This window comes from Prionailurus bengalensis, chromosome B1 (assembly GCF_016509475.1).
Source record: "Prionailurus bengalensis isolate Pbe53 chromosome B1, Fcat_Pben_1.1_paternal_pri, whole genome shotgun sequence".
NCBI classification, from domain to species: domain Eukaryota; kingdom Metazoa; phylum Chordata; class Mammalia; order Carnivora; family Felidae; genus Prionailurus; species Prionailurus bengalensis.
The window spans coordinates 50,320,425-50,334,316 of record NC_057344.1 but is presented as its reverse complement, the minus strand read 5'-3'; the positions used below and the strand labels follow the sequence as shown (position 1 = coordinate 50,334,316).

Sequence of the window (13,892 nt, the reverse complement as noted above, 5' to 3'; positions counted from 1 at the left end):
GGGTTGGGTGCAGAGATGGAGGCAAAAGACCAGGTGTAGAACTCTTTCAGAAACCCAGGGGAGAGAACAAAAGCCTGAACGGAGGCAGTAGCAGGGAGCATAAAGAAATTTCTAAGACAGAATGGAGAAGAATTGGTATGAATTGTGAAAGAGGCTGTGAAGTCATCCTTAGGAAGATCAGAGGAGAGCTGAGCGGCAGCCCAGGGTAAAAGGGAATTTCCCCACACCTGGCCTTGTCATTTGGTATCAGATGCTGCAGAAATATCATCATGTAAGATGGAGGTAAGACCCTTGGTTAATGGAAGTCCCAGGGAGGTTAGTTTCACTAGAGTGCTAGGATCAAAAACCAGATCGTAAGAGGTGACATAGTAGAAATATAATAGTAGAGGCAAGGAGGCAGCTTGATTCTACTTCCATGCTCATGTTTCAGTAGTAGCGGAGGACCCTAGCCAATCTGAGCATACTGCGGTGTCTGTGAGCCTACCCTCCATCACGGTGGTCCCAGCCTTCCAGGCCTAGCATCCAGAGTCTGGAGTAAAAACTCGTCATTGGCTTTTTAAGTAGTGGGTGTCCCATGTGTGCCTGCCCAAGTCCACTCTTTTCCAGCCACCTTGCCACTGAGTTCTCTTTCCCTCTAGGTCAGTGATTTGTGAGCTCTCTAGTTATCTAAGCTTTAGAATGTCTTAGTTTTTGTGACTGTTCCTTCTACAAAAATATGTATGTGTAGCTAAGAGAATATGCTTTGTTTTTATACTGTAACTCTTTCAGAGTTTGAGCATATGAGTTTCCTCTGTGTATGTGTTGTTTTATTTAACTTACACTGTGTGCCAGACACTTGTTTTTCTTAATTCACTTAAAGTCTCAGCATTTTACTTAATTTATTTAGTTCTATAACATCATTTTGCAGAAGAGAAAACAGGCACAGATAGGTTAAGTAACTTGCTCAAGGTCAGCCAACTAGTGAGTGGTAGGATTTCAATTAGAACCCAGGCAGTAGGGCTAGCCTGGTTCCAGAGTTTGTGCTTTTAACCATTATGCCGGGCTGCCTTGAGGGCACACATGTCACTTTTTGAGTGCATGTGAGCCCCCTCAGGTGAGGAGAGGAGGAAGTATGTGTAACTGTGCTCATTTTTCTCCTCTGTTTTATGGATATTGTTTGGGTCTCGATTTCTGTGATTTAGGGATATGGTGTCTGTATGGCTTCATGGTAGGAAAAACTCACACGTGTGTCTGACTCTTCTGTGTGTACACCCACCTGCCTAAGACAAGATCCCTTTCCCTTCTCATTTTGCATTCTTGTTCTCAGCTGCCTCTCCTCCTGCCCATTCCTATCCCTCCTTCCCCTTTTCTTTCTCTCTCCTGTGTGCCCACTGGAGCACATCAGACCTAGCTGTGTGCATTTCCCGCCTTAGAAATTTTAGGACTTTGTTCTCTTTCCCCATGGAACATGTACACATTGGCCCTTATTTCCTCCTTTTAAATTTATACCCCTTACAGTATTCTTCCACAAATAATTTTGGCACACCAGAAGTGATGTTCAAAGGTCACTGTTTCCTGGCTCCCAAACCCTGGGCCAAGTCTTAGGAAGTCCCATGTCCTTATTTTGCCTTTTCTTCTGTGACCTTGGGCAGAGTCATTGGCAATTTTCCTTTGCCTCCCATTCTTTGTAAAATACAACGAGATAACTGACTTACAAAAGAAGTGCCATCGTTTATGAGGGAGAAGGGTGAAATGACCTTGAAGGAGCAGAGGATGGGGAGGGCAAGGTTGCAGGGGTAGACTGAAAGTTATTTCCTAAGATGCTTAGGAAATCTCCCTTTTAAAGAAAGGTGCTCCTTGAATTAAAACCTTGAATTCGCTATCTCGCCACCTAGTGGGCAAAAATCTGAAACTGTTGAAAGCTAACTTGGTAAAGGAGCAAGCCGAATAACTTGGACTAGTGGAAAAGACCTCATTTCATTATTTCATATATTGAAACCATATTTCTGATCCTGATCAAGTATTGTGTTTTGACATCTGAGCACAAGATGAGCCATAGTTATTGATAGAGAAAGAGAAGACTCTTATTGGAAAGAATATGCTTAGTGTTAGAGAAACAAACCTAGCAAGCCATGTCCTCTTTTTCTCCTGGATAAACTCCGCATAAATATTACAAGCGGTAGAGGAATTTGAAGAGCTGTTTTGTAATTGACATCAGACAAAAGAGTTCTTGTGAAATACTCACCTAGAATTTAACCTTGGGCCAGAATACTAAAAGTGCTTCATTTGAATAACATTTATGCTGAAGGCTTTACATCACTTTAAAATTTCTGTCACGAGCCAGTTCATATCTAGTGTCCCAAAGTACTGTGGCACACTAAATTGAGTGAGAAACACTGTTTTTTGCTGTCTGTTACATTGACATTTTTCCCAAGTGATATGAGCTGTGTCTTCTATTTTTTCATTCCCCCCTTTTCTTCCCCCTTTAATTCCTGTACTCACCTTGTTGAGAGGGGTCTTAAGTAGGGCTCACAAACTCAGATGACTCCAGGGATGGGAAAGGTCAATACATGAGTAAGGTGGGCTACCTGTAACTGTGGACTAGGGATCACATCCCTCTAAAGGGGCACAACTTCAGCAGATTATGGCCATATGGAAACGTGAGTCTATTGCTGCCAAATCTTCCTTTTCTTTTTCTTTTTTTCTTTTTTTAAGAGAAGCCCAAACTCTGGATGTTTTAAATGTGATTTTTTTTCATCTTTTTAAAATGTTGGCTCACACATGAAGATAAAATCCTGTATGATCCAAGTAAAACACCTCTGAGTTGGATTTGAGACTCAGGCCCCAGTTTTTGACTTAAACTTCACACAGGCGGTCTCTTGGTTAAGTGCCTAGAATTGATGCATTTTGGTAGCTTAAGTTATTTAATAAGACCATGAACTAAAAAAATAAATTAATTAAAACCTTTCAGACTCATTGGTCAAAGGAATCTGACAAATTCTCTTAAATCATTTGAAGTTAGTTTGAGTTAGCGTTTGATTTAGTATTAGGATGTATAGCAAAAGAAGCTATTAATCTTGCTTTTTGGCAGCTGTCTGACTCTCCTGCCTCAGTTGACACCGCTCCTAGAGATTTATTTAGAAGTTAGACATCTTTCTTCCTCATTTTGATGGCCGCAGTTTACTCTTCTTGAAAAAGAGATTTTGAAGGGTAGGAAAAGGAGACTCCCTCTGCAAGATAATTTTTGAGTCTCTGACTTTCCCATACCCACTTCAAGGTTTAGGGTTTTTAACAGGAAAATTTAGAACAGAATATTCCACTTAAGAAACTAAACCAGCAGGTAGGATTTTCCTGTATTAGCCTAGAAGTCTACGGTTATAATTAAGGATAAATCATTACAGGATATTGTCATAACCTTCTTGCAAGCATTAAGGAATTATGCACCGATATATTCCTGGCAGAAATGTTGTGGCAGTTTTCAGTAGTCAGAGCTCAAATATGTGGGTTCATCCCTTATAAAAAAACATAAAAGAAGACATGGTTGAAGTTCCTCAGCTCTGATGCTCCAGGGCTAACTATATGGTCGGGAAAAAATTAAAGCTATGGGCTTGGAGATCAAATAGGTGTTTAAATTTCATATCTGCTTCCCAGTAGCTGTAGCAATTTATTTCTTCTAGGCTCTGTTTCTTCATTTATAAAACAAGAATAACATTAGCAGCCTTGCAGTGTTGTGTTGAGGACTAAATAAGTAGCATGAGAGTCCTTCAAACAGTGCAAGGCACATAGTAGGTGCTCTGTAAACACCAGCATCCTTTTCCCCTTTAATGATACCCTTGGCTCATATAACCTCTTTTCCATAATCAGCACACATGTGCCTTCCACAACCTAATTTATCTTTAGATGCCAACTTTCCTGATGAAAGTAAGGTAGTATAAAAGAAGGAAAACCATTTTTCTGATTCCACAGTTGTCTCCTGTTAGTTAGCACTGACATCCAGACGCTGGCACTCAGTCTCCTTTTCTGTAAAACAAGAGAATTGAATTAAATTATCTCTAAGTTCACTTAGGTTACAGCTTTTAAAGATGTCCAAGGGAGAGGCTCCTTAAGCCAGTGTTCATGGAGTGGCAGTACTTTGATGAAGTCATCACTGCTTGTCCTTGAGCTTTGCAGTTCCAGAAACTTAATCATTTCATTTCACTCAGAGTTGATTAGCCTCTGAGGGACTGATTCCGGCTAACTAAACTCCCAGGATATTGACTGACAAACAAAAATCCCATTTAATTACTTTATACAGAGACATCTGCCTGGCTCCCGAACTAAAATGGTTCATCTATCTAGGACACTCCCGTCTGGTCAGCAAGTCCATTTAAGAGATCAAGTTATAGATAAGAGGTTTTTTTGATGAGAATCAAATCAAAGCAAAGGTAGTTTAGGTACTCTGGAGAATTGTTTTTATTGTGCTTTAGTAGCCTAAGCAATTGCCTTTGTCCTTTTTAGAGATAAATGGGTCTAAAACAAAAATCAGAGATTATAGTTTTAGGTTAATATTAAATGCCCAGGGCGCCTGGGTAGCTCAGTTGGTTAAGTGTCAGACTCTTCTTGATCTTGGCTCAGGTCATGGTCTCACAGTTCAGGAGTTCAAGCCCCACCTCGGGCTCTGCACTGACAGTGCAGGACTACTTGGATTGTCCGTCTCCCTCTTCTCTGTCTCACTCCTTCGCCCCCACCCCCTCCGCTGCTCACATGCTTTTTCTCTCTCATATAAACTTAAAAAGAAATATTGAGAAATGCTTGATTATCAAGCTCCACTTTAGTAAACTCCACATAGATCATCACTCTGCTAAAACATCTCCCCCCACCCCATTCACATGTATATCAAGCACACTTTCCTGTAATGAGAGGGAAAAGACAGTTGCTGTTGCTTATATTCTTTGTATTCTGCTCTTACATTCATTTTGCAGATTCCTTCATTCATCACACACTCAGAAAAAACCCAACCAGTGTTTTATCTCTAAGCTTTTAAGTGGTCCCTATGGACTTAAAAGTCTTACTCTTTAACACAAACACATGGTCTTTGCTGCTTGTTGGATGCTGGTAGGATGGAAGAAGAGACAGCAGAGCTCTGGCATGATGTCAGAACACTGGGGGAAAGTTTCTTAAGTACTCAAGTGTGATAAGAAAAAACAAAACAATGAAATCTTTTAGAAAGTACTTATTAAACATTTAGACTCTGAGAACTTGACTTTGATAAATTAGAAAGCCAGAAAAAATAGAACTAGTTCCCACTGGGTTTCTTTATCCAACTTTTCCTGAATCAGCCAATCATCTTAATAGTTTCGAATGGCTCTATAAATCCCTCTCTATAATTACAGCCTCAGGTAAGCACAAGCAGAATTTTAGGGAAAGTTAGGTTAGATGTTAGGAAATATAAGGAAGTAGTGACCAAGTGACTAAATATCGCAAAGGAGTAAGAAAAGGGTGTCAATAAAAGGAATTTGTGAATATAAATATGGAATTCAGACGACTTACTGACTAACTGCCAAGTGCCTGGCATCATGATAAGTTTGCAGGAAAATGCCCCCAAAAGTTTAAGACATAATCCCTGTACCCAAGGAGCTTGTCAAGCAAAGATTATATACTAAGTGGCCAGACTTACACTGGACTTGGCAGATTTAAGTAGAGTTTCAAAGAGGGAAGAGGCGATTCTAAGATAAAGGAAGGGTAGAGGCAAAAACAGGGCAACATGGCATGATTGAGAAGTGACTGGATTGGTTCAAACCAGCCAGTGCATACCAGGAAAGAGAGAAAAGAATTGGAAATTAACATTGTAGAAAAGATTATTGAAACTTTGGTCATTTGAAAAAGCCACCAGTATATTTGACTAATTCCTAGTTTAAATCTCTTCTGCAGCTGGTAGGAAATTCACCAAAATTGTGGAAATTTTGTCACCAAACCTGTATGAAAAAGGAAACCTCTGGATATTTCCCAATAGAAAAATGACAAATAATTAGTTTTAAATCTGAAAAATAGTGTACTCAATAAAAGGTACCAGAATAAGATACCCCAAGAATTTAAGTATAAGGGGGGAGCTAAAGTGATTGAATTTCATTAAAAAGCTAAATTTCATAAAGCACTGATTATCCTATATATGATGATAATACTTATATATATAACACATTTGCTGTAGTCCTCACAACAATCTTTGAAGGAAGTATTGTACCCTCAGTTTAGAAATATGGTGGAAAGAAAAGGTTAAGTAAATCGCTCAATGTTGCAACCAAAATAAGCAAAAATTGAAGTTAAATTGGATATGAAGAATACCCTTCTACAGAAGTTCTGTATAATTAGTGCTTGTAAAAATGTCATTGAGGAGACCTCAGGAAGGCCCAGACTTAGTTAAGGTATTTAAACATGGGTTCTGTGCTAACATGTGATCCAGAAAACTATAATTTATGAATAACACTGGGTTGTCTGTTCTGAGTCGCCTACAAGAGCTTCACCTCTCTCTGGCTCCACTGAGAAGGAATCACTCACGTGGGTGATGGCACAGTTCTGTTCCTCACAGGTGATGGACTGAAGCCTCCTTCAGGCCCTTGTGTGTGGACCTCTCCACAGAGCGTCTCACAGCGGTTTCATCATAGTGAGCAAGAGGACAAAAGAGAGAATATGGGCGAGATGGAAGTCACAGTCATTAGTAAACTAATCTTAGAAGAAGTGACATCCCTTCAGTTTTGTCATATTCTCTTCACTTGAAGCAAACCACTAGGTCCAGCCCACCCTCTGGGGAGGGGAACCACACAAGGGAGTGAATACAGAAGGCCAGGGATCCTTAGGACCATGTTAGAAGCTGCCTGCCATAAAACCCTACACTGAGCAGGTCAGACTCGAGACCAGAGCCCTTGGGACCTGCATAGCCTTCCTCTTCTGGCTCACTGGTTGGTTCTTCCCTGAAGTTCTCACCTCCTCACACACTGTCATAGGGCTCTCTAGCCAAACTTATTGGTGCACTTTGGACAGAACTTGTCAATAATTGACTCACTGGTTCCTACCTTTCCTGGGGCAACAAGTGAACAGACATTTTTATTTTGTGAGTGTCTTTTGTGTTGGGCACTGCTCAGTCAGGATACAAAAATGCAAAAAGATACTATGGTGTGAGTAATACGATATAATGGAATAAAAACATATATGTTATTGTTTTTATTGTTGTATTTAACAAGGCTATTATCTCCTTCCCAACAGTGCTCTCCTAAACTAGTTATTAAAAAATCATCATGGGGGCGCCTGGGTGGCGCAGTCGGTTAAGCGTCCGACTTCAGCCAGGTCACGATCTCGCGGTCCGGGAGTTCGAGCCCCGCGTCGGGCTCTGGGCTGATGGCTCAGAGCCTGGAGCCTGTTTCCGATTCTGTGTCTCCCTCTCTCTATGCCCCTCCCCCGTTCATGCTCTGTCTCTCTCTGTCCCAAAAATAAAATAAACGTTGAAAAAAAAAAAAAAATTAAAAAAAAAAAATCATCATGAATGTTTCTTTATAAACAGATGCTTTCCTCAGTTTCTCTGGAACATAAATTTATTATTTCTATGCCATTTGCTCTAACAGGAAGATGAGAGAAGATCCAAGTTGAAATATACCTGAATTTTTCACAAGTCTTTTGTTTTGCTTAAGGAAATTGTTATTCTCTACACTCTAGTAATTTCTTCAGAAGTAGGTTCTGGACTGTTGAAGACAAAAGTAATAGATATTTCACATCTTTGGTCTTCCCTTTTTCCCTTATCAAGGGCTCAGCATTTGCTGGCTTATTCTAGAGGTTGAATATATGATTGTTTAATCTCCAACAGAGAGTGAAGGAAACATTAGCCAAATGCCTCGTCTTGAGAAAGACTGTTTCATATTTTAATCTGCTTAATTTGTAGAGGACATTGTCCCAGATGGCAAGGGGAGAGTATGCTGGGAAGGGTCCTCAAGGGAAGAAAGTAAAGCCCAGAAAGTTGTTTCGGGTAATGGCCGTACTGGTTGTCAAGGGATGGGAAGAAGTTTCACTGTAAGGAAAGCGGGTTGAATCTAGCCTTGAGTATGACTTTTTGCTCCACCTCTAACAGAGATGACTCTGTTGCAGCACCTTGGCAAAGCTGAGGGCAGTGTACGACAAATTCACCTAAGTTGAAAGATGTGATTGGGCTGCAAGTGTTATTTTTCATCCTCCCCACCCTCTCAAGCCACTCCCATAATAGCCTTCCAGCTCTGGCTTAAAGCTTAGAAACAAACCCTTCTTCTCCTACCCAGCCCAAAGTAAGAAGTCTTTATTTTTATGAAGGTCAGCACTAGGGTGCCCAAACCATGAAGCTCCCTGATCCTGAGGAATTTAGAGAAGGAGCTAAAGCAGGGGAGTAGCTTGGGTTCTTTCTTGAGACCCTATAGAGCAGTGTGTGGGCCACTCAAGTTCAGAGTCCTTGCTGCTCATTGAAGTAAATCATCCTGGGCTGAAGTTTACTCTGATACTGTTGGAAAATGCATATGTTCCTGGAGCTGTGTTGGCTGTGTTTTGGGAGGGGAGGAGTTGGGGGAGGGAGTGGTTAGAGACCATCTTTATTCAGCATCTGTTCTCTGCCAGACATTCATGTACATTATACTATTTACCCCTCACAGAACAACTCTAAATTCTTCTAGAGGTGCTGCTCTCCCAGTTTCACAAATAAGGAAACTGAGGCTCAGAGGTGAAGAAGTAATGCTGGGATTTATATCCAGACAAGACTATAAATCCTGTTTCTTCCATCAGGTGCCTCTGAGAGAAACCTCTCCTTCCTCCAAGTAGTTGACAGAGAGTCAACAGGGGTGTGAAAGGAAAAGGGAAGCAGTAGCAGCAGCCCCTACCAGTAGCTGCATCCAAAGGGCTCTCCTGTACCACTTCCCTGTCTCTGATACACAGGCCATTCTCCCAAAGAGAACATAGGATGTGTACCTGGCCTTGACCACTGTCACAAGACCTGAGAAAAAGAAGCTGTCTAGATTTTAAAGGAGTAAGTGTTGTCCACACAAAATATGAAGAGGAGACAACATGATAGGTTACAGGCTGGAGGAAGCCTGGCACCAAGAGAGCTGTTTATAGCTCAGTATACAGAACAAAGGCTGAGGCAGGACCCAGATAAAGAAGGGCCTTATAAAAAAAATTTTTTTTCAACGTTTTTTATTTATTTTTGGGACAGAGAGAGACAGAGCATGAACGGGGGAGGGGCAGAGAGAGAGGGAGACACAATCAGAAACAGGCTCCAGGCTCCGAGCCATCAGCCCAGAGCCTGACGTGGGGCTCAAACTCATGGACCGCGAGATCGTGACCTGGCTGAAGTCAGACGCTTAACCGACTGCGCCACCCAGGCGCCCCAAGAAGGGCCTTATAAAGTCATGCTAAGAGCCTTGGATTTTATTCTGAATGTAATGGGAAGCATTAAAGTGAAAAAGGGGAGGGAGGGAGGGTGGGTGGGTGGGCGTGTGTGTGTGTGTGTATTTGCATTTTCAATATATCTTTTAGACCCTTCAGTGAGAGAAGGCAAGTCTGCAGGCAGGGATGACTCATGGCATTTGACATCTTTTTATTGCCTTGTACTGTTGTAAAAATGTTTTAGACTTAAACTCCTTATGAGCAGAAGCCTTTATGTTGTGCCTGTTCTAGCCCTTATAGAACTTCAGTGCTATGGCCATAGTCAGGACTAAATATTTATTGAATAAATATTGTAAAACCTAAAGCAATCCAGTGTATGTAGGACAGATAAGTGAAATAAAATCTTCATGAGTGTATTTATGCAGAAGGTAAAAATAAGGGTTATTAATATTTTGTTGCTGGAGAAACAAAGGTAAGGAGAATTGGGACAGCGTGATCCATGTGCTAGGTTAGCTAAACCTCTATTCAGTGTTTACATTATTCTGACTGTATAAATGCAACTCCCTGGCCTTATAACATTGTTAGGATTACTTTTCTTTCTTGTACAACTTTTTGTTTTCCCTTGAGTTAGTAATGATCTTGTCTGCTTAGTTTCCTATACACTTCTTACTAATTTATCTCCAACCTGTCTCTTTGTACAAGTCTCTCCTCAGTATGTTCAAACTCAGTGTGTTGTAACAGTTTTAGCTTCTTGGAAATTCTCTCCCAGAACCTTCTCTTTCCCCCATCTGATCTCAGCTGCTCTTGGGCCTGCAGCATGGCTCTCCATGTAGGATTTTCTTCACCATTATCCTGAAGAGATCCTCACCTCTTTCTTCTGTTGCAACCTGTTTTCTGGGTCTTTTTCTTGTTCATGCCTTCATTTTGCCAGGCACATTCCCTACTAACTTCCTGAGGAAGAGTGCATGGGAGGCAAACTTTCTGAGACACTGCACATCTAAAATGCCTTTGTTGTGCCCTCACCCTCCAATGGATAGAAATCCGGATTTGATATAATTTTCTCTAGCTTCCAGAAGTGCTGTTGAAAAGTCCAGTACTATTTTGAGTCTAAATCTGTGGTATGTATCCCTCTTACTCCTCTGTGAAAACTTAGAATATCCTCTTTGTTCCTTAAACTCACGATGATATTTAAAAAAAAAAAAAGAAAGAAAGAAAATCATGATGATGTGGTTTTACTAAGGGACAGTTTTCATTCATGGGCTGAGTTCTTAGTGGGTCCTTATCTAGAACAGAGGTTGCAACTGTGGCCAAGCCCCTGTTTTGTGGGCCAAATGTGTCCTGCCAGTTTTTATAAGTAAAGTTCTGTTGGCATACAGCCACATTCATGCATTTACATATTTTCTGTGGCATTGCATAGCTAGGTTGAATAATGCGACAGAATGTGGTCTACAGAGCTTAAAATATTGTTTTTTTAGAAAGCATGTTTGCTTTATAAAAACTTTAAGTCTGAAAAGTTAAGAACTTCAATTTTGGCAAAAAAATTTTTTTGTTTTTAAAATGTTCTCCCTTGTGTTTTCTGTTCTTTCTTTCTGGAATTCTTAACACTTAGATGTTGAACCTCTTGGACAGGAACTCAGGTTTTTTTTTTTTCTGTCTTCTTTTTCCATCCCTTTGTTTTTGTTTGCTCTTTCGTCTGAGAAATTCTCTTTACCTCCCAACCTATCCATGACTTTTTCATTTCTGCTATTATAATTTCTTATTTGGGCATAGTTTTTTCTATTTTTTAAATGAACTTATATTGTAATATACAAATAAAAAACAGATAATATATAGTTAATAAATTACTATAAAGCAACCATCCTTATAACTGCTACTCAGGCCTAAAATAGAAGATTTCCAGTAACTCAGAAACCCCTCTCCGTGCCCCAATCTAATTATAATCCACTCTGACATATATGTCATGGATTTTGACCCATTCCAATATTATCTTTTTGCAGCTCAGATTTTCCCATCTTAGGACAGTGAGCCTTTTCATGCTGTCCACTGTGTCCTTTTATTGTGACCTTTGTATGTACCCTTTGTTTCCTTGCTAATCTAGTTTAACACTCCTCTTGTTTATTCCCTCTCCTAAATCTGGAAGCCCCCATTTCTCTAAAAAACTCTGTATTCTTTTAGTTGGAAATGGAATTTTAAGCTCCTGTTCTGGTTGCTAACAATACTCCTTACTTCTGATTGGTTGTTGTTTCTAGGTTGTCATTCAAAGGAAGGAGCATATGTATTTTTCCTTCCCTTTTTTTCATGCTTTTATTATATTTATATTATCAGAACATACAGCCCTCACATTCTATCCTCTCTCCCTCTGAACCTTCATTTGGCCTTACTTCTGGAAAACTGCACATAAACGTTCAGCTGATACATTGATGTTTCTGTAGTCAATTTGGTTATCGGAAACTCATTCTTCAGAAGCTGTCTCAGGATGGGATCATGAGAACAATATTCCCTGAGTTCTCGCAGGTTAATAATTGTTTATCTGTGCTCAGTGACCTTGAAAGTCAGTTTTGCTAGTTGTATAATCTTTGGCTTGCATTTTCTTGCTTTGAATGTCTTAAATATTTTACTCTGTTTTCTTTGAGTAAAACAGCATTGCTGTTGAAACTCTGGTATCATATTTTTCTCCTTTGTAAGTCACTTGCTCTTTTTGCCTAGTTGCCCTCAAAGTTTGTTTTATTTATAGTGTAAATATTTTCCCAGAATGTATCTTGTGTTCTTCTGGGTCAGTATTTCAGGTATGTGTTCGGTTCTTTCAGTGTGTAGTTTCAAGCCTCTTTTTATTTTAGCAATTAGAGTTTTTAGTATTTGGCTTGGATTTCTGTTAGGGACTCCTGTGCTCTGAATGTTGCATCTTCCTTGCCTGATTTTTGTTTTATGTGGTTCTTTTGTGTCTTGTATAATTTTTTTTATGTTTTTAACTTATTTTGAAATTTTGATATGTTGGCATGATTTCATTGTCTCTCTGCTGTTATATTTTTATGTCTAAGCTTTTTCTCATTACCCCTCTTTTTTAAAAAGTCTCTTCTCTTTTCTTAGATATACTATCTTGTTTATCTAAGGATCATAATGATAGTATTTTTTTAAGTTTTATTCTACCAGCCTAATTTATTTCCTGTCCTCCTCCCTTCATTTGTTTTGGCCTTTATCATTTTAGAGACCTTCCTCACATGTATGGTAGTCCTTGGTTCTTGGCTCATGTTGAAGAGTTGGACAGTAAAACAAAGATTTTTTTTAAAAAGAGTTGGACAGTAAAAAAAAACTAATTAGAAAATCTGTGTACCATGAGTTAAGTCTTGCTGAATTATAGACTTCACCATACTGTAATCTGGTTGGGCCTTTTTATCATGAAACCCCCAGTGGCGGTATCTTTTAGTTGATTGTTTTCTTTGGTACTGATCAAATTTTTCAGAGAAGTTTCTTCTGGTCTCCTACCCCCCCCTGGAGGATATAAGACTGACTGATAGTGTTCTGGGAGCCATATGAGGAGAAGAAAATTGTTACTCTTGGTATATAAATTTTGCTTAATAAAGCTTCTTCTAGGGGCACCTGAGTGGCTCAGTTGGTTGAGCATCTGACTTCAGCTCAAGTCATGATCTCATGGTTCATGAGTTCGAGCCCTACATTGGCCTCTGTGCTGACAGCTTGGAGCCTGCTTCGGATTTTGTGTGTGTGTGTGTGTGTGTGTGTGTGTGTGTGTGTGCGCGCGCGCGCGCATGTGCTGCGCCCCTTCCCTGCTTGCACTCTCTCTCTCTCTCAAAAATAAACATTAAAAAAAATTTAAAAGAAACAAAAATAACAGAGCTGCTTCTAGTTGTTGGTTTCCCCTAGTCCAGACCCTCATTTTTATTCTCTCCAGAGAATAACCTCTAGCAACATGCCTGGGAGGAGAAGAGGCAGTGCTGAGCTATATGGAATAGATGAGGAGAATTGGAAGGTTCTATTTCTCATCAGTTTTTTTCAACAAATCCCCTTGTTTTTAGGTTCACCTTCAGTCTCACTTCCAGATATACCTATTGTTTCAGATTGCTGAGCTTTTTATGGGTTCTGCAGTATAAATTGCTTGAATTAAACTTTCCTGTGTCTTCTAAGTCAGTTTTTTGTCTTCCTACTTTCCACTTTCTAAAATGCTGTTGCTATGTCTCTTCTCTCATTCTCTTTGTCTTAAAGAGGTGTGTGTGTGTGTGTGTGTGTGTGTGTGTGTGTGTGGGTGGGTGGGTGTGTGTAGCCCTTTACTATATTCAGTGGTATTTAAGGAGAGAGAACAGAACTAATGCACACTTTCAGTTCACCAGAAAATCCTTGACCTATTTGTACAGAGAATCTCAGGGAAGTCCCTCTCTCAGTTCTGTTCCTGAGTCTGTTACAGCAAACAATACAGTGTTTTTCTAATGACAAATTTTTGTTTGCTTGTTTTAAGAGATACTCCTGATGCTAATCTGAAAGGTCACAAATTGTGTTTTATTTTCCTCCCTTATGCCAAGCTTCAGCTG

At 39.9% G+C, this 13,892-nt stretch overlaps 1 protein-coding gene across 1 annotated transcript in view; it reads left to right on the top strand.

The window, feature by feature from the left end:
- INTS9 (integrator complex subunit 9) overlaps positions 1–13,892 on the top strand; it is a 102,240-nt gene that overhangs the window by 50,735 nt on the left and 37,613 nt on the right. The window lies entirely within an intron of this gene.